Source organism: Oreochromis aureus, linkage group 7 (assembly GCF_013358895.1).
Source record: "Oreochromis aureus strain Israel breed Guangdong linkage group 7, ZZ_aureus, whole genome shotgun sequence".
Taxonomy (NCBI): Eukaryota; Metazoa; Chordata; class Actinopteri; order Cichliformes; family Cichlidae; genus Oreochromis; species Oreochromis aureus.
In genome coordinates, this window is record NC_052948.1 from 19956558 (window position 1) to 19983906 (window position 27349).

Below are 27349 nucleotides of genomic sequence, written 5' to 3' on the forward strand. Positions count from 1 at the left end.
GTCTACACTGTATATAGTGTAGTCTGCAAGTTTTCTAACAGCAAAATCTGTTTTGTGCCCAAAATCATTTTGCACATCATTAGAATGAAAGTTATTGACCATGTTTGCATAGCCTTTTTAAAATGATGCTTTCATGACATTATTGTGTGTTGGGTGGTGGTCAGGGCTATGCAGACTGACAATTTGGGACATTGAATGTCACCTCTCCGTGGGGAGGGGCCTGAGATCGTCTAAATTGGAGTCTGTTCTATACCGAATGCAGAAAAAAATGTTTTAAGAAAGCAATTAAGTTCATGTTCCAAAAAATATGATTGTTTGCTTGCAGGACAACAGGAGAGATGAGTCCTCCGTCACAGATGGTGTGGTCAGTGAAGATGGTCGCCTGCAGGTTCAAGCTCATTGCATCTTCAACCCACATCCACTGCCACTGTACTTAAGGGAAGTTAAAGACTTTCTTCTGCACCTACATTTGGATCACCTCGATCCATGACACTCATTCAGGCAGTAATGCCTGGACTGGAAACAAGCCATCCTTAAAATAATACAACATTCCAGCTCATGTGTTGGAATGGAAAACAAATGTGTTGTTTAAATCAGAGACTACACTTGTGACAGAACAATAAATATTTTATTTTGATTATATAAGTAAGTACAAAACAAACTGTGGTAGACCTAAACTTATTTTCAGAATAATTACATCTGAGACTTTGTTTCATTGTAAGATTAAAACAGTGATGGCAATATAATTGTTTGTTGTTCAGCAGAACAGTGTCCAGTATGTTGGCTGTTGTACTTTGTTGTGTTTGAAAATAAAAGTTGGGCTGATTTTTAACATCATTACAAAAGTGTTGTTAATTATTTTTAATCACATTCAGGTTACACAAATTGTTTTTTCATTTAGTTAAACTTGAAATGTTTGTCAGTAGGTAAACAAATAGTATTGTACAGTCAGAAATATCAAGTTATTCTTAATACTGCATACTTGCAATGTATAAGTTGTCCTAACAGTAAGCTTTACTTAGTTTTTTTTGAGGCAACGAGTTTCCATAATTTTTTGAGTTCTGGGAACTAACAAGGCTGTACAGTGTACTCAAAATGAGTAAGTTGCCCTAACTTGGTCATCTTACGTAAACTTGATCCAATTTTTTGAGTTCTGGGAACAAATGAGCTTGTACAGAGTACTCAAAGTAAATAAGTTGTCCTAACTTAGTCATTTTTAGCTAAGCTTTACTCAATTTTTTTGAGGCAACGAGTTTCCATAATTTTTTTGAGTTCTGGGAACTAATTAGATTTTACAGTGAAGGGCCAGTTTAAAGTCTTAAACTTGTTTAACTTTGTTAAACTTTATTATACATAAGCAAAGGTTCCATAATAATTAAAATGATACTAGATAAAGTATTAACCATATTATTAAAACTTTCCTAGAATCAGGTTTATCTCAGACTGATTTAAATACCATAACACATAACGTGATTTGAGAAATTTCTGAATTTGAGCAAATTCAGAAATGCTTGGTTGTTTTTACATATAACCACAACTATTACAGCTACATAATACATATGAACTAACCCAGAATAAAAAAATGCAGAATGACTTATTAGGACGTTAATGCTGCAAGAAACCAAACTTCTGTTTGAGGGCCACAGATATGTTTGTGGTTGTCCTGTAATAAAGGGGAACTGGCTTTGACCAAGTGTTCCTTTTTGGCCAGTGACTGTGATGTCTTGGTGTATTCTAGATAGACAGAAGCATTGAAATATAAAAGATGTTGCATGATTTGAATTTATGTATTTGAGAACAGGATCACGGAGGAAACCTTAGTGGTCCAACAATATTTTGGTCCAACTCTGTGCATGTGTACCACTGGATTCAAAAATGTTTTATTATTAAGCAAGCCTTTAATATTTTTGTTCACATATATTTGCATTTTCTACTATTTGTCAAAGCCTTTTTCTATTTACATTGCTTTGCAGCTTTTTGTATAGATCACGTAATGTCCTACTTAATCTTGAGAGGAGAGGAGAGGAGAGTGCTGTAGGTGATGTCAGATGCCGGAGACTTAGTGGAAGAAAACTGAAAAAACTGCTCAGAATTAAACAAACAGCAAAACACATCTGCATAATCATTTCCAACACCCTGGGGGACAGCAGGAATTTGGAGGCTCTCCAGGAATACATTCACTGGTGCTTCGACGCTATAGTCATGGAGAAGGCTCAGAGTTCCTCTTCCTCAGCGAAGAACCAGAAGCTGTCTTCCAAGAGAAGTTGCCCATCTGACTCCCCCAGAACAACATCACTGCTCTGTTAAAGACTGCCGACATCATGGACTCAACTGATAAGTGATTGTCCAGTTTCGATGCGACGATGCGATGTCTTTGGTCGAAATTCTACACTGGGAATTCTAATACCTAAGGGAATCTTTGGAATTCTGCCAGCGGCAGGCAGAAAGACTCGCTACTAGGGATGGGTATCGAAACCCGGTTCTTGTTGAGAACCGGTTCCCACTGTTTCAATTCCTTGGAATTGTTTGCCATTTTTGCAAACGATTCCCTTATCGATTCCAGTCGCCCCGAATGACGTCACCACGTTGCGGAGCGTCATTTACCTGGCTGGAAACACGGCTCAAACGCTCAAAAGTTTGGTTATACTTTACGAGAACGGATGACAACGGGGCAACTTGCAATACTTGCAAAGTAGATATTTCATTTAAAGGAGGAAACACTACGAATATGCAAAAGCATTTGCTCACAAAACACGTGATAACCTTAAATGAATGTCGTGTTTTTAATTCTGCTCCGGACTCGTGAATCTTAACCCAGCAGCAGCGGTAACATTTGCACGTCCTCTCCCGTTACTGCGGCAGGTAAATAATCAGCTAACAGTGCATATTATGTTAGCGCGATCTGCCTTATTACAAAACCTGCCATTACTGTGCGCTGCATTTAGGTGACCATGATGAGAGAGACAGACAGAGTCTGGCTGGCTCAGATGCTGGCAGTTCTCGCTGCAGTCTACTGTTAGCGTCTCCTTTCAGGCCAGGATAGACGAATGTCACCGAGCAGTGACTAAGTTTGTGGTCAAAGGCTTGCACCCACTTGCCACAGCAGATGCCCCCGATTTTCGGTAAGTGAATGTGTTTAATTGTAGGCAGGGACATTACTGGATATTCTTGTGTAATTGCTACAGAATAATTTATGTTATACTTTGTTATTGCTACAGAAGAATATTTATTTTATTTTACATTTACAGTTTTTTTTCCTGGGGACCCTGTGACACCCCATTGAAGAGCCGTAGGCTGTGGATCTCTTAAGATCTCACTGTTGGGTTTGTAAGGCCATGTTACTCCTAAATTTCTATCTTGTTCAAAGAGAAGATATAAAACAAAGTTCTAAGCTAATCGACCTTAGTGTTCTCCTTTTTTAAAAAGAATCGATAAGAGAATCGATAAAGAATCGAATTGTTAAACAGAATCAAAAATGGAATCGGAATCGTGAAAATCTTATCAATACCCATCCCTACTCGCTACTGAAAACACCTCGGTATGGGTCAGTTCTCTAACTGACAATGTGACCTAGCTGAAGAAAATAAAAAATAAAAGAGACTGTCATTGATCTCCAGGCCTGTAGCATGAGAGACAACCTGGTGTTTTCAGGCATCCCAGAGTTTCCTGAAGAGGACGCAGAAGTTACGGTTAAAACCTTCATCAAGACCCACCTGAAGCTTCTGGAGAACACCGTGAAGAATATCACCTTCCACTGCATCCATCGCCTGGGAGCCAGCAGGCCTGAAGCCCAAAGGCTGTGTCCTATTGTGACCAAATTCAAACATTTCAAGGAGAAGGAGACAGTGAAGAATTGTGACAGGGAGCTGAACGAAAGTGACTTCAGCATTAACGACCAGTTCCCCAAAGAGACCTTGGAGCGATGCAAGGTCCAGTCCGACGCACCTTCATTCAGAAGGGCTTCCATGCTGTCATGGCCAGGGACCAGCTCTACGTGGATGGACAGCTCTATATTATTGTCACTCCACATAAGAATCCGCTAGATTTTTCTCTCCTCCTCTTCCCTTAATATCTGTCAAGCCTATTCATGTCATTTCGTTAATTCAGTGTGACTTCATAACAGATAAATCAGCGTCAGTCTCCACAGCTCAAAGGTGTTGGTTACAATGTTCTTGTTTTCTTCTAAATTTTCTCTTTCATTCCTCCCTCGTGCCCCGTTGGATGTTTTTCTTCCTCTGCCCTTCTCTCACTGCACAGATCATCTGCTTTCCTACTTAGTCACACACAACTTTCCTCTAAGATTCTGAGCTGTTCGTTACTATTTCTGCACCCTCGATCTTTACACGATGATTATTTCATTTGCACGGCATGATCACACACATATGCACTCAGAGTCAGCACATCCACTATGACCTCACAGCGTACACAGACATATAGGACTCACACACACTCTCATTGATTACATTCTCATGACACGTACAGATAGAGCATTGGGTGTGTGCACACTCGCTGGCATCCAGTGGGGGTGGAGTAGGGTGGGGAATGGGTCTGTTCATTCACCCTCACTTCTGATGCAAGTGTCCACTTTTTAATTTTAAATCACATGTAAACATTAAGGGTTCTGGAGAGGGGCCATGCTGACGCCAGCTGTTGTCTAGCAGAGGATCCTGTTGGTACCATGTCTCCACCAGTTTTAAATGCACTTTACAACACCATGCAGCAACACCACATATGAGTGGGCGGAGTGAGACCTGGGTCTTTTCACACCCCCGTTCTCTGTTTGCCATCCAGGGCTGGAGGCGTGGAGGAAGTGGCGGTCTGGGGGACTGAGTGTGTGAATGGCATCCATTTCTGTGTGTCTCCATAGTGGGTGTGTGTGAGTGTTTGTGTATGTGTGCGTGCGTGAGAAAGGTAATGCAGGTCTTAGACTCCCCCTCTCTCTTAGAACATCATAGGCTCCCCCAGGTGTGGAACCTATTTCCTCCCACCACACTCCCCTGGCAGTGGCTGGTGCACCCTACCCATCAGTGCATTGGTGGTTCTCGGTGTCCGAGGCTGGGTGCTCAGGTGCGTATTGGCAGCTGCTTAGCTGGGCCTGGGCCCCCTGACTCTGTCAGGCCCCTTCTAAGAGGTGCCCTCGGGTTGCAGAGCCAGGTCTGCTCCAGCATAGCCGACTGCTGGTCGACCCTGCGGGCTCGTCACTGCAGCCCACTGGAGCTTTTGCACTCTGGCTGCTGGGTGACCTCTGGGGAGCCTCTGGATGTCTGGGGTCCAACTCTCCTCCATGCCTTCTTCATGCTCCCCAATCCCACTATTAGACACTTAGATGGAGAAACCTTATGAACACAAGTGCACTCACGCACGCAAGTGTTCACACAGGTTTGCACAGACACATACTATCTTGGGTTGCTGCTGCCTCTAAAAATGTCTTGTATTATTAGTACTGTGTGCTTTTAAGTAACATTGTCATTGTTATTTATACACATGTTTTGTTGTTGCTGTGGTTTCTCTGCTGTTTTTTTTTCTCAACATGTGTTGAAGCAGATTCTCAGAGTTTTTCTCTCTCTCTTTCTTTCTCTCGCGTCCCCCTCCTTCTCTTTCTGTTAACCTTCTCCTCAACTTCACTTTTTTCCCTCTTCTGTCCCCTGGTTTTGTCTGTTATGGTTGTAATAATTAAAAATAAAAAATCCTAATAAAGTAATAATAAAATATGACTGCCAAGTGGAGAATTATAGTGAATGCCGTAATGCTCCACTTGTGAAAGTAAATGGGTTTGGCATTTTATTGGCCGTCAGACAACAATTCTGATAGCTACACTGCTGGATAGGACCGTGTGATGTCCTTTTTACAATCTTATTGTGAAAGGCTAAAGCATTCAGCAAAAGTAAATAAAGTAAACTTTTAAATCTTTATTATTATTATTATTATTTCTAAGTTGTATACTTGTATATATGCATTTTTCAGCATAATTCCATCATAAAATTTGCCCATCATCAGAACACTATACTGCAAAATACTGCTTGCAAATATAATATGCATTTGTAATATCTTCCTGCTGCAACCTGCAGTGAACTGCTTAGCACAAGCACATCCACACAAGTGTCAATTTGCTCTCCAGTAATCCTAATCTTCAAGGCACTGGGCTAACATCCAACCACTCTAAGCAAACATCAAGACGAAAGTTTCTCCAATCCACCCCCAACACACACATTATATAGACTCACACACACACACACACACACACACACACACACACACACACACACACACACACACACACACAGAACTGGGGTGTTGCAATCACACTCACAGCCGGGCACCGAGCCAGTCAAACCTTCTGTATATGCTGTTTTTTTTTAGTTTTTTAGCTCTTCCTGCAGAAGCCCAGATAACATCTATCACCACAGTGGAAAGGGAGAGGTGAGGGTGGAGGCGAATAGAGTGTAAAAGACTATTATTTGTAACAGATATCCAAGGACAGACATGGCGTGAGACAGGAGATATATATTATTTTTACAAGTTATGCCTCCAAAACCAATGTCTCCCAAAACTTGATGAAAAGAACACATGCAGATTACATGTTGTAGACACAAATTATGTGATGAGTATGATCCTCTACCACAAATGATGTGACAATAGTTCAAGTTAGACTTCCCACTGCCTTGTTGGCCACATGTAATGGTTTGCAAAACTAAAACAACTATGATTAAGGCTGAGGTTACGAAGGGAAGGCTTAAATTTCACCCATACTGACATGAGGAGGAATTCAAACCTGGGTTCTTTGTCTTAGAGGGAAGAGTCGAGCCACCGTTTTAAACCAGCTGCATGCTTCTTTCGGAAGGCTTTGCCAACATATGCGAGCAACCGCAAACCACCACAATTAAGTAATTGCACTTGGTATGCAAAAATGTGACAGTGAAACGTCAAGGTCGTTGGCGGTGCACACGGCCCAATCACCTCCTTGTCTGACACCTTCATAAACACACATTCAAATAACTACTGTGTTCAAACACAAAAAAAGCATTTATCCTACACAAAGTGAACATATAGTAGGATTCTAGCTCTGAACTATCATAATAAGCTTCTTCTACAGCAGTTATAACTAATTGCACAGTTATCGCTGGACATAGATCAAAAGTGTTACAAAAAACACAATTTCGGCATGATTTTTAGAATAAGATTAATAGAACAAGAATGTGTGGCTTTTTGCAAACAATACATACATACCCACAGACAAAATTCTGTCTTTGTTGCTGTGAAAAGCATACTGGAGCCCATCAGAAGATCTGTTTGATGAATGAACAGTATATGAAATCCCCTCCCACCACATCTGCTTTCCAATGTTTGAATTTCCCCTCTAAACCCCACACACTCTTTCATCTGTCACTTTTCATGTGAACAAACGCTATCAATACCCTCCAGAATGCACCGTCTGTATATTTCAGTTCACTTTGTGATGACTGGCTTTTTACTTTGCCTTTTTTAGGGCATTAAAAGCATACCTCAGCCTTTACTTAGTTCACAGGCTTCTAAAGGTCTTTTAAGTAATATATAACAATTTAAAGTCAGTGTAATTTCTCCTCCAAAATAGCTCTAATGGAAGCTAACCAAATACAGAACGTGGTTAAGAATTGGATTTTGTATACAAACAGACCCACAAGGCAGCATAAGCATTCAACATTTACTGAATTTTATTTAGAAATTAGATTACTTATGAAACTGTGATGAGAATGAAGTTTAAACCTGAAAACATGATGGGAAGTGTCTTGGTTGAGTGTAAGACTGAGAGACAGAGAGAAACAAAGAGGTGGACTGTACTCAAAAGTTATCCTGTATGTTTGCCTGTTGACTTTTGAATGTAGGTGCCTGCTGGAAATTCTCTATCTGCTTATATTACTCGTGTTTCAGAGCTGTAAATCTGTCGGAGTCACTTTGTGGGGACCCGCCTTCTGCTTACAACACAAATCCTTAAATTTAGGGTTAAAAGTCTGGCTGTAGACTAGAGGTAGGGTTATAACATAGCCAAGTTGTGGTATGGTTAGGATTAAGTTAAGGCAACGTGATGTCCTCTGAAGTGATGGAAACACAGCTGGGTGTGTGTGGGTTGTGTTGATGCATGTAACCACAGTTTGTAATTTGACCTTCCATATATTCAGTGTGGCGCTTTCCTCCTCCTACTCTCTGATGTAAAGCTGATTAGACTGTAGCCACACTTCCGTTCTTCTCTATTTGGACATGCTAAAAGCTGCTAATTATAGACTGACCCTGACAGTACTGCTTCATGGTCAGCTGCTGTCCTCCCACTCAATATACAGGGCCTACTCATTACATATAGGAAGTACCTCACGCTCAGGGTCAAAAACACCCACACTGTTTCCACCAGTCATTCTGAAGTTTGAGAGGTGTGGACATATCTATCTATATGTGCATCATATTTGTTTAATGAAAACCTGCACCAATAATTTTAACTATTTCACAAAAAGGACAGTGTGGCATCATTCAGGGCACAAAGGCATCTTGTCAAGACGACAACATATTTTGCTTCTGCATTAAATCTGAGTGACGTAAGTACGTCACATCCATAATCTCTTCTCAGCCACTCATGCTGGCTATTTCGTGACTGCTATATAGATTCAAGTCTAAATTAAGCTTAAGCCTTCATCTTTGAAGGAGTCATTCCCACAGAATCATAACACGAGCATTCATGAGATGCTTCCAGGCCCACAAATTTACATCAGTATTCAGTGATGTATCGGGTGCAAATTATTACAAACTATATTATAAATCAAACTATATTGTATGCAAGTTTGATAATGAGTTCAAAGTAAATACGTCACAAAATGAAAACTGAATCTTTCTTAAAGGAGAAAGACATTGAGCAGGGTGGTGACTGAAGAGGGCTCCATCCACTTTACCTCTAGCCAGCCTGGCATCAGCCAGCCATGTTCACAACCACATGATGACTAAACTAAAATTAAAGTGGCAGTGATCGCATGCAGCTCTCCACATCTGTCTGAAGACTCCCTAACTAACTGTAGACCACTGGAGCCAGAGTGGAGCCCTCCCCAGACAGAGCTGCCCTGGGGCAAATGTGCTTCATGTTCCACCAGCCTCCCCAAAACAGCAATTTTGGTTCTTTGAGGTTGTTTTGGCAGACTTACTTAAAAGACATTGGCCATGAAGTATCAAAGGGAATTTTTTGTTGCCCAGAATGCTCTTTATGTGACATGATGGCAATAAAAATCTCAAAATACTGCATGTCACAACACAAAAAAAAGAAAATATTGTGCTTCTGTGATTTACTGAAAAAGCGGGGGAAAGCCCTTTGTAAGCATTACTTTAAAATATTGCATGTTTAGACAATACGTGTCATCAAATTAAAGAAAAAACGTATGCTTTTCTTTCTTTTTTTGCACATTACCAAGTTTCATAGAGTCTGATTAATTTCTATTTGCTGAGTGAGAACATTTGTTTTTAATCAAGTGTCCACTTAAGCAGTAGGTTAGCATCTTAGAGCCTGTGCCACCCTCTCATTAAAATCATTTGCTGAATTTGGGCTATAAAAGCAAATGTAGCAATTGCTGGCATGAGGCTTCAATTAGAGTTACAACTAGAGGAGCTGCATGGGGGGATTTTCCTTTTTGCGTATGTGTGTGTGCTCAGCATGCAGTCAAAGGAGGTGCTGTGACATGTCTGCCACGATTTTATATATCATCAAAATGTCTGTATTCATCTGTAAGAGACAGAAGAAGAAATATGATTAATATCCCGTGATAACTGATCATGCTGCAGCTTGATCTTGGTTTCTTCTTTCCACCTGTGGACAACTTGCAAGTTGAAACATAAGCCCGTTTCCTGTTTCATTTTACCTCAATGACATGTCTGTGATCAGTATGCTAATATATGCATATAAATGTACATTCTGGCATATGCAGTAAAAATTTGCTATATATGCCAGAAATAATTTACTGTATATTTACTGTCAGATTTGGCAGTCTTTACTTTTTTTTATTAGTTAAATAATAATTTCTGCTTGACTGCAGTAAATCCTGCTGAGTGTTCTTTGGCTTCATTAGTAAGACTAGACGCTGACTAGTTTTTTATTTGAGAATGGAAGCTGTTAGTTGTAGTTGTCAAAATGACCCATTTTAACATTTTGCATCTACAATTTCATAGTAATTTTATCTTATTTATAGCGAGAAAAAATATCCACCAAAAATCCCTGAACACAAGGAAAAAAAGAAAACCTTACTTTAAATCTGTACTCTTTAAAAATTACACTGGAATAATATTCAATGCATCAGCACATTAAATAGTTAAAAACATCTTGGTTAATTTTAGGAACAGCTGTATCACCCTAGGCTCTACAAGAAAAAACACAGTCCATGCCTCCTGTTGTCTCCAGGGTACTGAATCGCATCCAGACTGCACTGGCAGCTGAAACAGTGACTACAGAAGAATATGGTAATAATAAGAAAAGAGTAAATGGAGAGAAGAGATAAAGTTGATGAAGACAGTTCATGTTTTATTTATTTAAATAGCGATGGTCATCTGAATTCAGACAATTGAACAATAGAGTTATGTCACAAGAATAAAGTTTAAAACATAAGAAAAGTTGCAGTGTTTCTTTGGTTGTTGTTAATCCAGATATTTAAGATTTATAGAAATATGGTTCATAGTGTGATAAATATGGAAATAATGGATAATTTATATCTTTCACCTGCAATTTCCAGGATGGCTGTATAATCACAGATGAATTTATTATGTCAAAGTAATAATATTGTTTTCATCAAGATGAAATCTTTTGTGCTTTAATACTGAATGGTTGAATGACAATGGAATTTAGCAAATCAATTATTTTTTTTTTTTTTTTTTACTGCTGCTGAGGTTTGAAATGGGGACTTAACCAGTGACAGCCGATATTGGGTGTGAGGCAGTTACGCCCTGTAGGGTCAGTCCATCAAAGTACTAAACAGAGGAACAGACAACCATTAACACATACACACTTAGAGCCAGTTTAGCTTTAGCATTTAACCTAACAACCATGTCTTTGCACTGTGGGAGGAAACCAGTGTACCCACAGGAAAGCCAGCAAACTCTATGCAGAAAGGCCCCAGCCAACCAATAAGTTCAAACCCAGCACTGCTGTCAGGCAACAGTGCTAACCCACACCACCAACCAAATAAGGCAAAAATAAAATCCACCAACCGTTTTCATTCCAAGACCATCAAATGCTACCATTTTGTAAAAATGTCAGGCAGCTCACAAATACATACAGTGTATCCTTTGGTACTGGTGCCATAGATCAGGATATGGAAATAGTGAGACGGGTCTCACTATCTATTCATCGCGTGTGGATAAGTGTTACATGTGGACACAGGGTAAGTTTTTAATTACAGGGTCACTGTTGTGGCCATACTTTAACCCTAAACACAATCTTTTATTGAAGAACATTTTATTTCTAAATCTAGTCAGAAAGTGAAAGCAAAAGTTAAAAAAAGAAAGATTGAAAACATTAATACAGTCTGTGTACAGTTGGTCAGTTTAAAATTAATAGTTAAAAAAAATCATTCAGTGACACTGTAGTAAAGTCTCAGGATACAAATGAGGTGAGTAATAAAGAAAAAAATCACATCTACGCATGAGTTGTAGCTGAGAGATGAGAAGGCCCTGTCAACATCCTTATGCTTAGAGTACATGACGTGTAATTACAACAGAGTAAGAAAGCAGGAATCCACCAAATTACACAACAGCAGCACACCCAGGTAAAGCATATTTGGCTCAGTGTCACACTGATAGTTACTTCATGTCAGTATCAAACATGCAATGAGGTTCTAACAGTTTACTTTTTGTGTAGTTCAGTGCATTGCAGGACAGATCTTGGGACTCTGTTCTCTATGGCAGCATGCGATGCATGAGATAAGAGGATTGTGAAACTGACAGTTTTTCACTCGTTATCTCACACTGTCATGGTGGCATGTTGCCTAGTTCTCTTTTGCAAAATAACACAATGCCTAAAAAACTTGGGTATGAATTTAGGGTAAATAAACTTTCTCTGCACGCTCAACAATTAATTTTAGCATGTGTAAAAATACAGTCTAGCTGATAGAAGCACACAAAGGCCCATCTTTCAATATTTCAGAACATTTGCATCACATTATTATTTTCTTAAAATGTTTTCTTGACATAATTATTTTTTACCCACCTGATCAGGTGACGAGGAAAGATGCTTGGTAATCATGGCATACTGGTAGATATTGAGGGTGTACTGGTAGAAGCACCAGTCCATGATATCTTTAGTTTCTATTGTTAATTTGATCTGGCTGAACTAAAATTGCATTCTGAGGGAGGCTGGGGGCATTGAGTCAGAGAGGACCATATCACGCACCTCCATTGGTGAGGCGAGAGCACGGAGCTGTGGCTGCAAGGTTGTTTGTGCTTGTCGTGAGAGTAACCCCAGAACCAGATGGTGAAATTATGAAATGAGATCGTCTTCAGGCCGAAGACGATCTCATTCTGGCATAGACGAGCTATTCTGGCATCTCATGCCAGCTCTTTGGCCTCAGAGCTATTCTGGCAAACCATCAGATGACTCAGGAGGGGGAAGCAGTGCTCTGAAATGGTGCTGCCATTAACTGAGGATAAAGTCAGGTGGTGGATGGAACACTGTTATGTCTTTCTTACAGAAGAAGAGTCCGGGGATGAGTCTAAAAACTTATCTGTCACTTGGGGGTAAGGTCTCCCACTCCTTTGGATTGACAGACTGGGGTGGTGGCTCCACTGGTCAAGAATATGTGAGTGAGGTTTAGGTAAGGGATGGTTTCAGCCTCCCTGGAAAAGTCTGGAGAGGAGAGGTCATTTAGTTCTGGTTTATCCTTCCTATCTTTATATTTGCTTGGGAGTTTGACCAACTGGTCTACATATTTTCATGAACTTGGTGAAGGCTTTCGACCTTATTCCTTGAGGTATCCTGTGGTTTGGTGCTGGGGTTTACCTTAAAAAATAGGGTCAGGAGCTCTGTCATCTGAGACAGACTCAGACTATAGTCGCAAAACTGGCTGTGTTGAAAGGATCCAGTTGAGATGGTTCAGGCATCTGACTAGGACGCTTTCTGGAACCTGAAAGTGGCAGAAAATTGACGGATGGATTATTTATAAGCTATAAGTATTGTTTTTCTCTCATTGATACATTAAAAAAACTGCAGTGAAAAAGTACCAAATGATACCGAACAGGAACAAGTACTATAAAAAGTCCCCACAATATTACTAAGCACCACGACTTCAGGGATTCCCCTCACAATCCAGCAAACCTGTTGTTGTTTTTCCAGTCGATGGTTTTGATGGCGAAATGTCATCAGTGTCTACTGCCAGTATGAGCATGCCGATTACCTTGAGGCTACTGAGCTTTTTCCTGCTTGCAAACCTTTTTCAGGAAATGTGTGTCTCTTTCTGTATTGCTAAATAAATTTCGCGCCTAGTTTCAGCACATTATGGGCTTGTATCTTGCAAAACCGCAAAGTGCCAAACCGGCAAATGCTTTTTTTTGTTTCTGAAAGAGCTCTATTGTGCATGCACACTACTGATATGACTAAAAATCTCAATTATCACAGGGAAAACAAAGAGCAGAAGCACTGGAAAAGATGTCATTAACTATTAACCTTAAACAAACCACAAGTAAAACACTGGGTAAAAACAATTAGCTTATAAAAGAGATACATAAAAGAAGCCCTATATAAGAATCAAACTACAATTCATTTTTTCAAATTTGGTTCTTTTAAGTAGAATTTAAGGTACTCAATGCTTTTGCATTTGCTATTGGTTTTATACCAACACATACACTATCTGATCAGGCTCCATTTACAGTGGTGAATGTTTTCCAGACTTAAAGTAAGCTCATAGGGTTAAGTCTGAATTTGTATTGTGACTGATGTCAAATCTGTAACACCATGAGAGTGGAAGAATATCTGACACATACTTCATATATGCTTTTATTTAACATTTTTTTGTGAGATGGTCCACAGCCTACACATTTAAGAGTGACCACTATCCAGTGACGTCAGTTGAAGGTGAAAGTGACACTGTTGTTTTTGTAATATCCTCCTTTTCTTGCTACTATTACATAATCCCTTCTGAATTAAGGGCAGCAGATACTCTATTCACCATACATGGTAGCCGTATATCCCTTACTTGTGGTGAATAGTACTTAGTGCAGCAGGTTCTATTGTACCTGCTATATAGAAAGGGAGGCCCAGGCCCCCTTAGCGATCCAGTATCCTGCATGCTCAGGTTTCCTTCAGGGAACCCCTGGTACCTTTCCGTTTGGCCAACAATATGTGTGACTTCCTGTCTGTGGCAGGGGTATGACTGGAAGACCTCTCTGGGGACATGATGACAATTGTCCTCTTCTTCGGTTTCCCTTTCTTTTATTCTTGTATGCCCATTTTTTAAAACAAGGAAATCTACAGGAATTGTGTGTATGTGTGTGGGTAAACACAATGTTTAGGAGAAAGACATTATTGGCAGGGTAAGAAACAAGGTTGAGTACTTATCATGTTTTTATTTGATCTAATTAATTTGCATTTTAATAATCAGCATTGATTAGATAAGACCATAGAAGATAGACACAACTGGTCTTGAATCGTATAATACCCACCTGCCTGTGCTGTGATGGGGCATCTGTCCAAGCAGCCTTCCCCCAGTGCATGTCCAATGCAAAAAAATAAAGCTGACGTCTTTATGTTAATTATTTTGCCAAGCTTAGCTGAGGTTAATATAAATCATGAAGGCTGTTTTTGTGATCCCATGATTGCCACCTTCATGCAGTGTTTTAAAGCAGATATTTCCACAGACTGTTTTCATGCTTTACATTTTGATTCTTTTGATTCTTTGCACCTCGTCCTTGTCCTGCTTATTTTTTTCTAAGAAGGTTGTCATGTTTTCGTCAACCTGAGAAAGCTGAAAGGGTCCTCGTGGGAGTTTAGTAAAAGGTGAAACTCAAGACGATCTCTAGTTAGTGTAGCGTAGGTTAAAGCATCCTCTTTTCAGAGGCAGAAGGAGAAAGAAGGAAGGAGACAAATAGGTTCCCACCAGCAGAGAGAGGTCAGCTCTCCTGGGAAGCTTCTACACTATTCACTTAGAGTGAGGCGTGATAGAAAAGAGTTGTTTTTTTTTTTTACTTCAGTCTAGAGTGAAGAAAAGGCTCCCACCCATAACTTCACAATCTACCTCAGATGTCCACACAACACTATGTAACATCCGTCTCTCGCACACAAATACACACTGCATTAACCCGCTAATGGATTGACCCCCTCTGCTTTTGTTTTGCAGCAGAGATCGCTTTCCTCCAGCTCAATTGGAGAACAGCAGGCAAGCTTGATTCCTTCAAGCGCCCATCATGATGTTCACGAATAGGCCAATGATATTTCCTATACATTGTACAGACCTGCAACTTCACTAGGAATAACAGATGTGGTTCACATGGTTCTGTTTTCCAGCACCGCATTTGATACATTTGCATATCTTTGGTTTCAATATAAACTGAGTTTGAATTGAATTGAGTTTTTTTTTTATTAATAAAAAAAACTTAATGTATTTATCTGATGTACTAGTGTTAATGTGTTAGTTTCATAGACTCGTAATCACTAGCAAGGACCACAGACTCTACAATCATTAGACAAGGTCTAGTGAAACAAGGATGGTAGGTAACAATGAAGGCCTACATCCAGCTAGATCCCCCTTATGCCACTGAGAGAGGGTGACAAACTGAGAAAAGCAGAGTAAAAATCTAGCCCTGAAGACTTATGTGATAATTGATCTGAAACGGAAAAATGTTCTACAATTTAAAATATGGATGTTAGCACTCTGACATCGCCCTGAAGTTAATGCCTTGACTTTAGCATTCTGCAATCACATACTTGCTAATTAGTGCTATGTAACATACAAAATATAATGCAAGAATTCAATTCTGATCTGATGTATTGGGTGCATTGTAAGTAAAAACATAGAAAAGTATGTTTTCTGCATTAAAAATACTCCAAATGGCACAGTCAGGAAGTCACATCCAGTGATTCGATTTATCGGAGTTGAAGCCTTGACCAGGCAGCAGTGAATTCTTGGATCAAATGAATCAACATAAACAATTTTCCCGCTTAGAGTGTGTGAGATAATTCTTAAGCAGGGAAGGAGAACACATTTTTACCCTTAAGGAAGGACCGTCCTGTTGGTTCCCAGGAAAAATGTGATTTGTTGCCTTTGTCCTTGTTCAGCCATTCGCAGCTGAGGGCATGGCTAGCATGGCTTTCATTTAGTACCACTTCCTGTGCCATTATCGAGTTCCAGGAACTTGCCCGATGGGACAGTGAAAACAAAAGTAAAACCTGTGAGAAAAGCTAAATGTTACTTTACAATTGATTAATTGTTTGCTGTAGAGAAGTGCCTGTTCTGTGGTGAGTCACAAACAATGAAAAAATCACATAGTCAGTTTTGTTTTGAGTTGTTTACCCTTTTTGGTGTATGTTCTGACTCACACGGCTTTGTTCCCTTGAGCTTTAAGTCTTCTTTTTTTTATTATTCATGTTTAAGCATTAAAGCCATTTGGAATGTTGAATTTTATGTAAGAAAAAAAACCTTAAATTTGACCTGTTTTTGTGGAACATGACGATGTGAGGTGGATGAAATCTTATCTACATAACAGAATATTTGAAGTAAAGTCACAAAATGTTTTATAATTGTTAGATTAAAGATTGATGATTGATAAAGATTTAGTCACTTTAACCCTTTCAAAAGTAAATCTCTTGAACATTATTTTTAACATCTAGTTATGATCTGTTGTGTCTCTCAGTTTATCTGAGCTGCTTCCTCACCCTGACCTTTCTGGTTTTGAACAGATAATCCCTCTCTCTGCAGACACGTGTGATGTTTGAGTGCGCGACGAATGCCCTTGATCCACCTGAGTGAAGGATTTTGAGACAAACATGCTACCTCACACCAGCATCTGAGTCTACACAACCGCTTCAAAGAGATGTGGGAGATGACCACAGTTTCACATTTATCTGTTTTGTTTGGACATCATCCAAGGTGGTGTGTGTCTGTATTTAAATCTATTTGAGCTGAACTTCTGTTTATCACTGTGGCGTTATTTATTCCCATGTCAGTTAGACTGTAAAAAGCAGTAGTGGTCACAAAATGCCCCAAAGCATGCAACAAATACCAACAGCATAACAGATTTTGGCCTTCGTGTTTGCTTTCTAGTCAGTTACTTTGATTGACTTATGATAACAGTATTGTATCAAATGGTAGAAAGTAACAGTAACATATTAGCTAAAGATATTTGAATCTGTGTTTCTTGGGTAAACATATTCAAAATATCCTAAGACAACAGTATATATTTAACTAGAAACTAGATATTCAAAATAAATGAAATGTGAGACAGGACTAAGAAAGAAGCTGTTTATAGTTACAACTTTTCTGGTAGTTACAGCTTAGCTTGTAGTTTGTGAAATGAACCTGATTATAAAAACACTTTATTCCCATCATCACAAACGAAGAAGAAAAAAGGAGAAACGGACAGATTTGCTAGGTTAAAACATTTCCCTGCCTGACATACTGCAGATACAGCTACACAATATTTCAAAAAGATAGGACTTGTAACTTGAAACCTTGTGTCTGTAGCTGGAACTTGGATGGTATGAGGAGGAGGAGGAGGAGGAGGAGGAGAAAAGCAACTGTATGGCATATTTATCTTCTTTCTCTTTAAATGTATGCTGATCTGTGTTAGCTGAAGCGTTCACTGTTTTGTCTGTTTATAGCAGACAAAATGGTGTGTTTGTGTGTGAATGTGCGTCGCGGGGTGGGGTCGGGTGGGGGGAGTGTAATGTGATCCTGTTAAGGAGCAACCCCCCCTTCTCCTGGGCTTTTACAGCTCTCCTTGCTCACAGTCCCCCTCCCTCCTCCAACCATCGCACTCTGAAAGTCTGGGCACCTGCCAGGTCCCACAATCATTATCCTAATGAGCACTGACAGCCTAAAGTCAGTCTGGCTACAATAAACATTATTCACCAGAGCACCGTACATGTCAGAAAAAGAAGAAGAAGAAGAAGAAGAAGAAGAAAATGTTTGTGTTATGACCTGATCTAGAAATCAGTGAACCTTTCCACAAGGTTAAACAATTTAATTGTGGCTTATCATCTGTGTCTGAGTAATGTCTGACTTTCTAATCCTGACAGATACACAGTTTCTGGGTTGCATTTGGTCAGTTATAAAAATAAAACACAATGCCAGATCTATTCTTTAAAAACACACACACAAAAAATTACATCTATACTTAACCTCAGATCAACAGATCGCTCGGAGAAACATTCTAAGTAACTTCATTAGGCAGCTTAGATTAAAAAAAAAAAAGGTCTAGACACTGGTAGCAGCCAGTGCATGGATGATGAGCGAGTTCAGCTGAGTCTCCATAAACATCTTGGAAGTTGAGGTGATGATTTTGAGGTGATGGGCCATTCATGATCTGAAAATCGTCAGTGAATATAAATGCCAGGGACTGACTCACAACACGCTGGCTGCTAGATGCTAAACAAATATAAGAGGTGATCACGGAAATGTAGTATGTAGTTTTTGGGAGATTGGGTTGAATAACTCATGCAAATCCAAATCAGATCACAGCGAAATCTGATGTCTTTCTTCTCAGCAAAGACAAAGCAGTAATGTGTATTTCACATGGGAATTTTCATTAGCAAGACACCTGCAAGCTTGAACTCTAGCAGTAACCTGACCTGAAGACGTGGTGCGCTTCCTGGCATGACATCACCCATCTGGCAGGAACAGGAAAAATGTTAGTAAAGTGACTGCTGTGTGTGCATGTGAGGGTGTGTGTCACCATGGCAACTGTCACCGTGGGAACAATACCACCTGTCGCTCATAGTGGCCAGACAATGGAGGGCAGATGGGGAGCAAAGGGTGGAGTAAGTAACGAAATGCGGACCTTAGCAGGGGCATCAAACAAATTCTTTAGGTGCTCTTGAAGCCAAGAGCCTATGGTGTTATTGTTTATCAGTGATTTTGTTAGCAGTACAGTACATGACCATTTGTATTTCTCATTTTTATATTTTTTGTTTTATTGTCAATTTCCAGGTGCATATATTTAGTTAGACAAAAGTCCCTTTAAATTCTTAATAGTTGGCAAACAAGTTCAAGATAATCTCGAGAGTAATATTGAGAAAGTGGTTTAATGGTTTGCGGTTAATAATAACAGATTGGATTTATATAGCGCTTTTCAAGGCACCCAAAGCGCTTTACAATTCCATTATTCATTCACTCTCACATTCACACACTGGTGGAGGCAAGCTACAGTTGTAGCCACAGCTGCCCTGGGGCAGACTGACAGAAGCGAGGCTGCCACATCGCCCCATCGGCCCCTCTGGCCAACCCCAGTAGGCGGTAGGGTAAAGTGTCTTGCCCACGAAGACAACGACCAGGACAGAGAGCCCGGGGATCGAACCGGCGACCTTCCGGTTACAGATGCACTTCCCAACCCCCAGCACCACGGTCGCCCAATGTGAAAAAATTTTTGCCATGAAAATACTTGTATTTCCTGACAGTAGTTTTTTAAAGCTTTTCAGTTATGTCAGGGCAAACAAATTCATTTTTACCCAAATTGCTACATATATGCTAAGCTACTTGAAATAAAAGCAGGTAATTTAGTAAACTTGAGTATTTTTCTGTTTCTAATATAATACTCTTTTTTTTAAATTCTGAAGTTAATTTACATCATCTCTATTAGGCTATGTGCTATTAAAATAAGTGTTTTTGAAACACTCTGATCATATTTGTTAATGTTTGGAAAATATAGCAGTCACTAGTACAATGCATAATTAAATTTTATAGGATACCAACTGGTCTGTATTGCACAGACTGTGCAGACTTGTGCAGTGTGGTCTGAAATATCTGAGACAGAGTGAAAGTTACTAACCAGTTTCACATCAACCACAAAAAAACCCCTTTTCTGCATCATGTGACTTCTCAAAATGTAAAACAGTTATTACAAGTTAATTCTTTACTATCATTTAAGTCTTCAGTTGGGTTACATATGTATTACTGTTAAAATATTAACTCAAAAAGAATTATTAAGATGAGTCAGGTAGTCGGGTAAACGTCACTGTGTCAGTCAGCAAAGAGAATAAGCAGAAGTTGGACTATGACTTAGCTAGGATGTCGAGGAAGACAATCAGTCCTCTTCTTCACGTGAAATCCTATTTACCAGTCATGATAACGGAGCTGGTATTCCATTTTCCTTGTGTGTGTATGTCTGTGTGTGTGTGTGTGTGTGTGTGTGTGTGTGTGTGTGTGTGTGTGTGTGTGTGTGTGCCAGTCAAGCTATCTGTGTGTGGACCACGCTAAATCTTGGACCTTTCAAGTCAGCACATTTTTGGAAAAGTGAGGACTTCTTGGCCAGTGCTTTCTTGCTTAAGACATAATAATTGTTTCCTCTTCTGTTTCTCTCATGTCCTCCTATCTGCATCAATGAGCCCTCTCCTCTTTTCAGGATGTAGGGTTATGAATTAGCAAGTTAAATGATTTTCCAATTTTTGTTTATGAAATATCATTAATCATCATTAATGTTATATAAACTGCATGTAAACTTTACAGGAAATTGCTACCTGTGTATGACATTGTCAAACACAATTTACCTATTTCATTGCTGAAATTGAAAGTGAAAAAACAAGTGGGATTTTTTTTAAAGATATTTAGACAGGCTAACATTTTGACTTACTTGGCATAGTGAATAAAGTTGTTACAAAGTACGGGAACAAAACCACAAAGAAAATCCCTTGTAAAACAAAAACATCAGTTGGCATTAAAAGCTAAGTACCTCTTTGGCTTTAAAAGCTATTAACCCTTTATTAATAAATAACTTCTTGCATGTATTTTGCATAACCGTCTACCAGTCGCTTTTGCTTTCTCTCTCCTGTTTTTTTAAACCAGCTTTTCAAACAAAATTCTCTAAGATCAAGACATTTGAGGGTTTTCTTGCATCAAATGCACTGCACACTTCCAGACTAATTTCTGCTGGGACTTTTAATCAGCTTTTTTCTAGACCATCCCATAACTCTCATAATAAATAAATAACTTTGCATTATGTGTATGCACTCTTTGATATGATGCGGGTTTTATAGCTGAATCCATGTCTGAAAGCTGCCCAGTCCCTGAGGCAATGAAGAAACCTCAAACCAAAACATTTCCACCACCATGCTTCACAGCTGGTATGAGGCTCTTTTGAAAAGATGTTTTTGGGGCCTATGCCAAAAATGTCTGCAGCAACTCTATTTCTGGTTTGTCAGTCAAGCACATTGTTCCACAACCTCTACATACATGCATATTGACAAGACTTATCTGCAGATTCTGTGATGACATTTTAAGATTCTTGGAAAAAGTCTTTTTGTATAAAACTCTCTATTGGGTTGAATTTCCTTAGGACCTACACTAACTTTGTTTCAAATATCCCCCTTGTAGCTGATTTTCCTGGTATATTTTAGATTATCTGTGTTACCTGTTATAGCTGCTTTGGAGCCTTAGAGAGCTTTTTAGATCTTAGAACGATGGCACCATAGACTGCAATAACAAAGAGACAAACACAGGGACACAAGGAGGCTATAGTCACTGGCATCCAATCAGAAAATCTGCTTTCTGCTTGTGAGTATTTTAAGTTTAAATATGTTACAATTGTGACTTATCTGTTTTCTATATGTAATTTATGAAATTGTATTTTGTTTTATTATATAATGTGTTTCCATCACATGTACTTTTCCCCCCCATGGGAATGCTTGGTCCCCACTGTAGACTGTGCCAATGTGCCTTTGTCTTGTAAAAGCAGTATTTACAAGACAAAGGCAAACTGAATTTTATTGCTTATCTTAAAATTCATCTAAATCTCGTACTGTATGTCACAAAAAACAGGCAATCATTGAGTAAATTAGGAGCATTTACTCTAGCAAGGTACTGTGTTATTTTTTGTTTTACTTCTGTGAAATGTTTTTCCGTCACAAGCTTCTCAAAGTCACCAAACTGATTCAGTATCATGAAGGGCCTTTCCCCAATTATTGGTGAGGCCACACTTCTCAGTTCCAATTGCTAATATGATTACCCCTTGAAAAGAAATAGTTTGCATGAGAGAACAGATTTTTTTTTGTTCTTTTTCCCACTACAAACATGCATTCAAGTATAAATCTAAGCTATCCTTGCCACACATGCCATGCCGCAATTGGAAGTATGGGAGTGAAGGCTGAATAGAATGGGTGAATGTGGGAACTGGAGGTTTTCTACCGTGTAAGGGCCGCCATCTGCTCTTTATCCATGCTGGCACTAAGCACCAGTCCAGCCCTTGGCACCAGCATAGACACACACACGCATTCACTTCATGCATAATATAATTGTAACTTTGCTCAGAAAGGCGAACAGAGCCGCGCTCAGTGCACCGCAAACAAACTCGAAAAAAGACAAACAGTGCATTTCAACAAACAAATATTATGCTAATTTAAACATATTAAATTTGATTCAGGGCAGTGTATCTGCACATGAAGTGCTTCCTAGATCTTTTCTGGCTTTTGTAATAAATGAACAAAAGTAAGTGTTTATTTGTGGATTTTCTTGTGTGTGTGTGTGTGTGTGTGTGTGTGTGTGTGTGTGTGTGTGTGTGTGTGTGCGTGTGTGTGTGTGTGTTTGTGTGAGGTTTGTTTCTGCAGAGCGAGTGTGCATTCACAATTATTAAAAACAAAGAAAAACGTCTCAGAGTTTGAGAAGCTGGGGGTTCTAAGTGCGTACGTGTCAGTGTGTTGGTGTGTTTGCGGCTCTAACACAATGCAAAACCAAACCTAAGGCGATCGGCTTTTGTTTTTTGAAGGAGTGGATGGGGAAGATTGTGTGACAAGAGTGTTTTTTTTTCCCTTTTGGGGTTACTTGGCTCACTTGTGGTGTTAGTGCATGAGTGTACGTGTGTGTTTGGTGATGATGTTGGCTCCCAAAACAAAACCTGCAGCTGTTTTTACAGGCTCACACACAGCCATTCATCAGTTGTCACTTTAGTTCACCCCTCCTTTTCTTTAGCCATTTCTTTACACTTTCAAATAAATACGAGGGAGAGATTTTTTTTTTTTTTTTGGTACATCAACAATGTAGCAGTAATGCCTGATGAAGCGTATATGATTAAATGCATTAGAAATTTTGTACAATGGCAAACAAGTGTTCCGTGGCTACAAGGTCCACTTTGTTACTGTACGTATGGGAGAGTGTAAGCAAGAGAAAAGAGTGATCTTGCACAAGCTCCATGGTGACAGTAAGTGTTGGCATAGCAATGAAACACAGCTTTCTGAGGTTTACAACTGGTACAACATCTGTGACCAGTCAGATTGGCTAAAACTTCCATTTGTGTTTTGCATTTTGGTTTACATGATGGCAGTACTATAATCTCAAAAAACTGGTAACATTACCTGATAATAGTAACATCCTGTACATGGCATCTAAAACTGTGATTGGAAGTGACCTATCATGAGAAGGCCACGCTGTCCCAGACGCACAACTATTCTTCGAGCACAGCTACCTGCAAGAGCATGTGTTCCCTACACAACTTGGTATTAAAAAATAAATAAATTCTGCTAACTGCACTGGGCACTCAGCTGCTTAGTTCCACAAAAGCAACTTACTATGACATGCTCATGCTACATGCTATTTATTGTTTGGCCTGTTTGTGCTGCTAAAAAGTGAAAAACGATGGAAAATGTTAGAAATGGGAGATTTTAAGTCATTGTTAGATGACTTCATATATATCATGTATAATTCAGCATTTGTGGATATAATTGGGATGTTATTGTCATGAAATAAAAACGATAGGATTCTTTCATCAGGTGGCAGTAAGTGTATAAAGCCTAAAAACAGCTCATTGTAGCCTGTTGCTAGGTGGTTGCCAGAAAGTCTGCTGCTTTATTTATTTTTGATTACTTGAAGATCAAACTAATCAATCATTTTATTTATATGAGAAACATATGTGTATGTGTAAAACATTGTATTTTATATACAAAATACATCACAACATATCCCTACAGGACACAAATGCATGTCCTGAAAACAAACAAAACACAGAATCATTACACAGTCATCGACTGACTGACCTTCAACACATGGTGGCACGTCACCGTCGTTGTTAGTCACTATCGTATGCGAGTGACAAAATGCTTGTGTGTGTGTTTATATGTGTACATGGATTTGTGTGTTTGCGTGTTAGGAGTCAGTCCTTCCAAACAGGACTGCCATTAACCCTTGTAACTATTGAAAGACCACCCAGATGTTTGGCTGTTTGTGTGTGTGCGTGTGTGTGTGGCCTGCGGACTGGCATTGTGCTCTTTGTTATCTGTCCACTCCTCTGTCCATTTATGGTAAGATGACAATCCTCTCAGGGAGGAAAAACAGGACTTCATTATATCCCTAAGCTAACTTACAGTTGATATAAATGTTTACAGAAAATAAATCTTATCAGAATAAAATATGATTAAGTTGACGTTCAGCTGGGTTATTAGCGTAGCTACCTTTGTTTGTCTTAACCAGGTCATGTCTGTGGCCTAATCTGACACTTGCATGTGTCATCTAATGATACCTCAGGGCCCCACATGCCCTCTGACTGGCCTGAAGCAATTGGTTCAAATGGCTCCACAACTAGCCCAAGTTCTTTCTGTTTATTCAGTGCGAGTGCACTCTCAGTTATAAATGGCAATAACAAATGATTATTGCCATTACATAGAAATGATTAAATCTTATGTTTGGGAACAGGTCCACACCTCAGACCCTCCCTTCATACTTTACCCTGATGAATGCTTCCCTGCCATACATACATGTTTAAATGTAAACTGCATCAGTTTACATGCAAACTATTAAATCAGCAGTCTGCATTTGTTTTCACATGCCAGACCAGTAGATTGATTAAATACAAACTATATATTGGAAGTTAAGCTTAGCCCGATAAAAAAAACAAACATATTTTCCAAATTTCAATTCAAAAATCAGTCACATTTTTCTCCCCAAAGAGACAACAACACCTGAAACAGGCAAGATTTTCCACTTATACTCAGCTTTTTATATTGGACCTTTGCAGAAATACAGTAAAGGAGAACAATTCTTCATCACTTTCTCAACATTCACCTTGATTTTGGGCTTTAGCCTAACAGTAACCAGAGCTCTATGTGACTCCTGCAGCTGCTGAAACACACAAAGAGTCCATTCTTGGTTACTGTATATTGAACACACTGGTCCTCTGCATGGGATATGTTCAAAGATGGAAAGAGAAAGAGCATTACAGGACAGTTTCAAAGGGCAACACTCACTACTGGGCCTCAAAACCAATCCACCCACCCACACACACATACACACATACACACCCACACACCCCTCACACACCTGTGCAAACTATCTGTTCTACTTCCTCTCCCCAAGACACACACACACACACACATTTCCTGTGGGCTCATACACTACCCTGTCTGTTCTCCAGGGTGTTAGCTGCTGGGCAATTGGTCAATATGACCCAAGTGCAATGCTTTAGCGCTTTGAGACTGGCAGGCACACACAACACACACACACACACAGAGAAACATATTAATATTAGTACATGTTTATTCACATTGAGTACCAACAGAAAATATGACTACATTAACATTTTTTGATTGATAGCTAAAATTACCCTCCCTGTGAGGTTAAAGTGCTGAATTTCCATTTTAATTTAGAGATGTTTGTAATATGTAGTACAAGAACCAAAGTTTTACATTAGTTTAAAGCAGCAACAAATGCTCATTTTATATCATTAATTAAAGATATAAAATATAAAAATATAATAAAGCAATGTAGCATTACGAAGCATCATCACCTGATTCAACATACATACATGCACACAGAAGGCAGGGAGAGGGGACTCTTTCATTTATATCATGGGCGTGCTACATCCAAAGAACCAGGACTGACATAAAAGGCTGAAAGTAGTCGCTGCGATCAGCAGACGTCGCCGTACATCCTATGATGTAAATTATTGTCTTGGCTTTTTAGTCATTTCTGACTTAATTTTGATGTTTACCGTTAAAAACCTCTATGATTATATAAATATGAGAATTAATGTGTCTGACCCACAGCAAAATGTTGAAAGTCATGCCTTTTCCTCCTCCATATAAACATTTAATTTTAACCAAAATCATATTTAGTAGCAATTTTGTAATAATTAAGCTATTAAGGTTTATGATTTATAGGTAGAGCAATGTTTACAAATAACTGAAAAACCATGTAGACCAAGCAACATAAATAAGCTTTCATCATTTGTTCGTACGTGTGGTCTGAGGCATTTCTAAATTGGTTCTTAGAACAAACCTAGGTACAAAAATATTGATTTGTTGTGTAACATTTGTATATGCAACTTAGGCACAGATCATGTTTACACTCTGCTTGTGAAAGAGGCCCATTGTCTGTTTTCCTGCAGAAAATGCTTTGGATTATTTGTAATGTTCTCATATACAATACATATTTAAAAAATAAAGACACAGAGCCAAAACAATCAAAAACACAAAAATAAGCAACACCTTGTTAGATTTAGTATTGTATCAACACAGCTGAGCACTTAGTAAGAAAAGGAAAGAGCTGTGTGATCACACACACATATACACACACCACACACTACCTCTGTTTACACACCCCTAAGTAAACATCTGAAGAAACTACAAGCCTTGAAAAAAATCACATAAAACCCTTGTGTTGTGGACGACACTTCACTCAGCATTCAACCAGCATCAGTCCACCCCACACAACTGACATGACACACCATTAACAAACACATGTGCACACAAGGTGACTAAAAAAAGTCAACATCTCTCAGTTTTCTTAATTTGATTTTGATTTTAAAAGATTTGTAGCAGCAGCATTTTAACATCGCTCCCTGTGGCAGAAAAAAAGTCACCACGTTTAATGTTTCGATCATACAGCACACTGTACTTCTTTCTTTTAGAAAAACTGAATTTAAAAATGTATTTGATGATTGATAATTTTCTTTTAACTCTTTGATAAATAAAGTAATTTCCCTAAAAAACACTAAAAATAAAAAAAATGAGAGTGTATTAAAAATCAGTTTTGCAAAAGTTACAGCAACAGTACAGTTTTTGTTATCTGCTCTACAGTTGTGAGTGAGTTAAAGCATTAACAACTGTAACACCTCCTATGAGATCAGTGTTCACAGAGAGCATCTGATTGTTTGTTATCGTCTACTGGTAAAATCCTAAATATTAGGATCTTCAGGGTTGGTGCAAGTTCTTACCAGTTCTTTCATT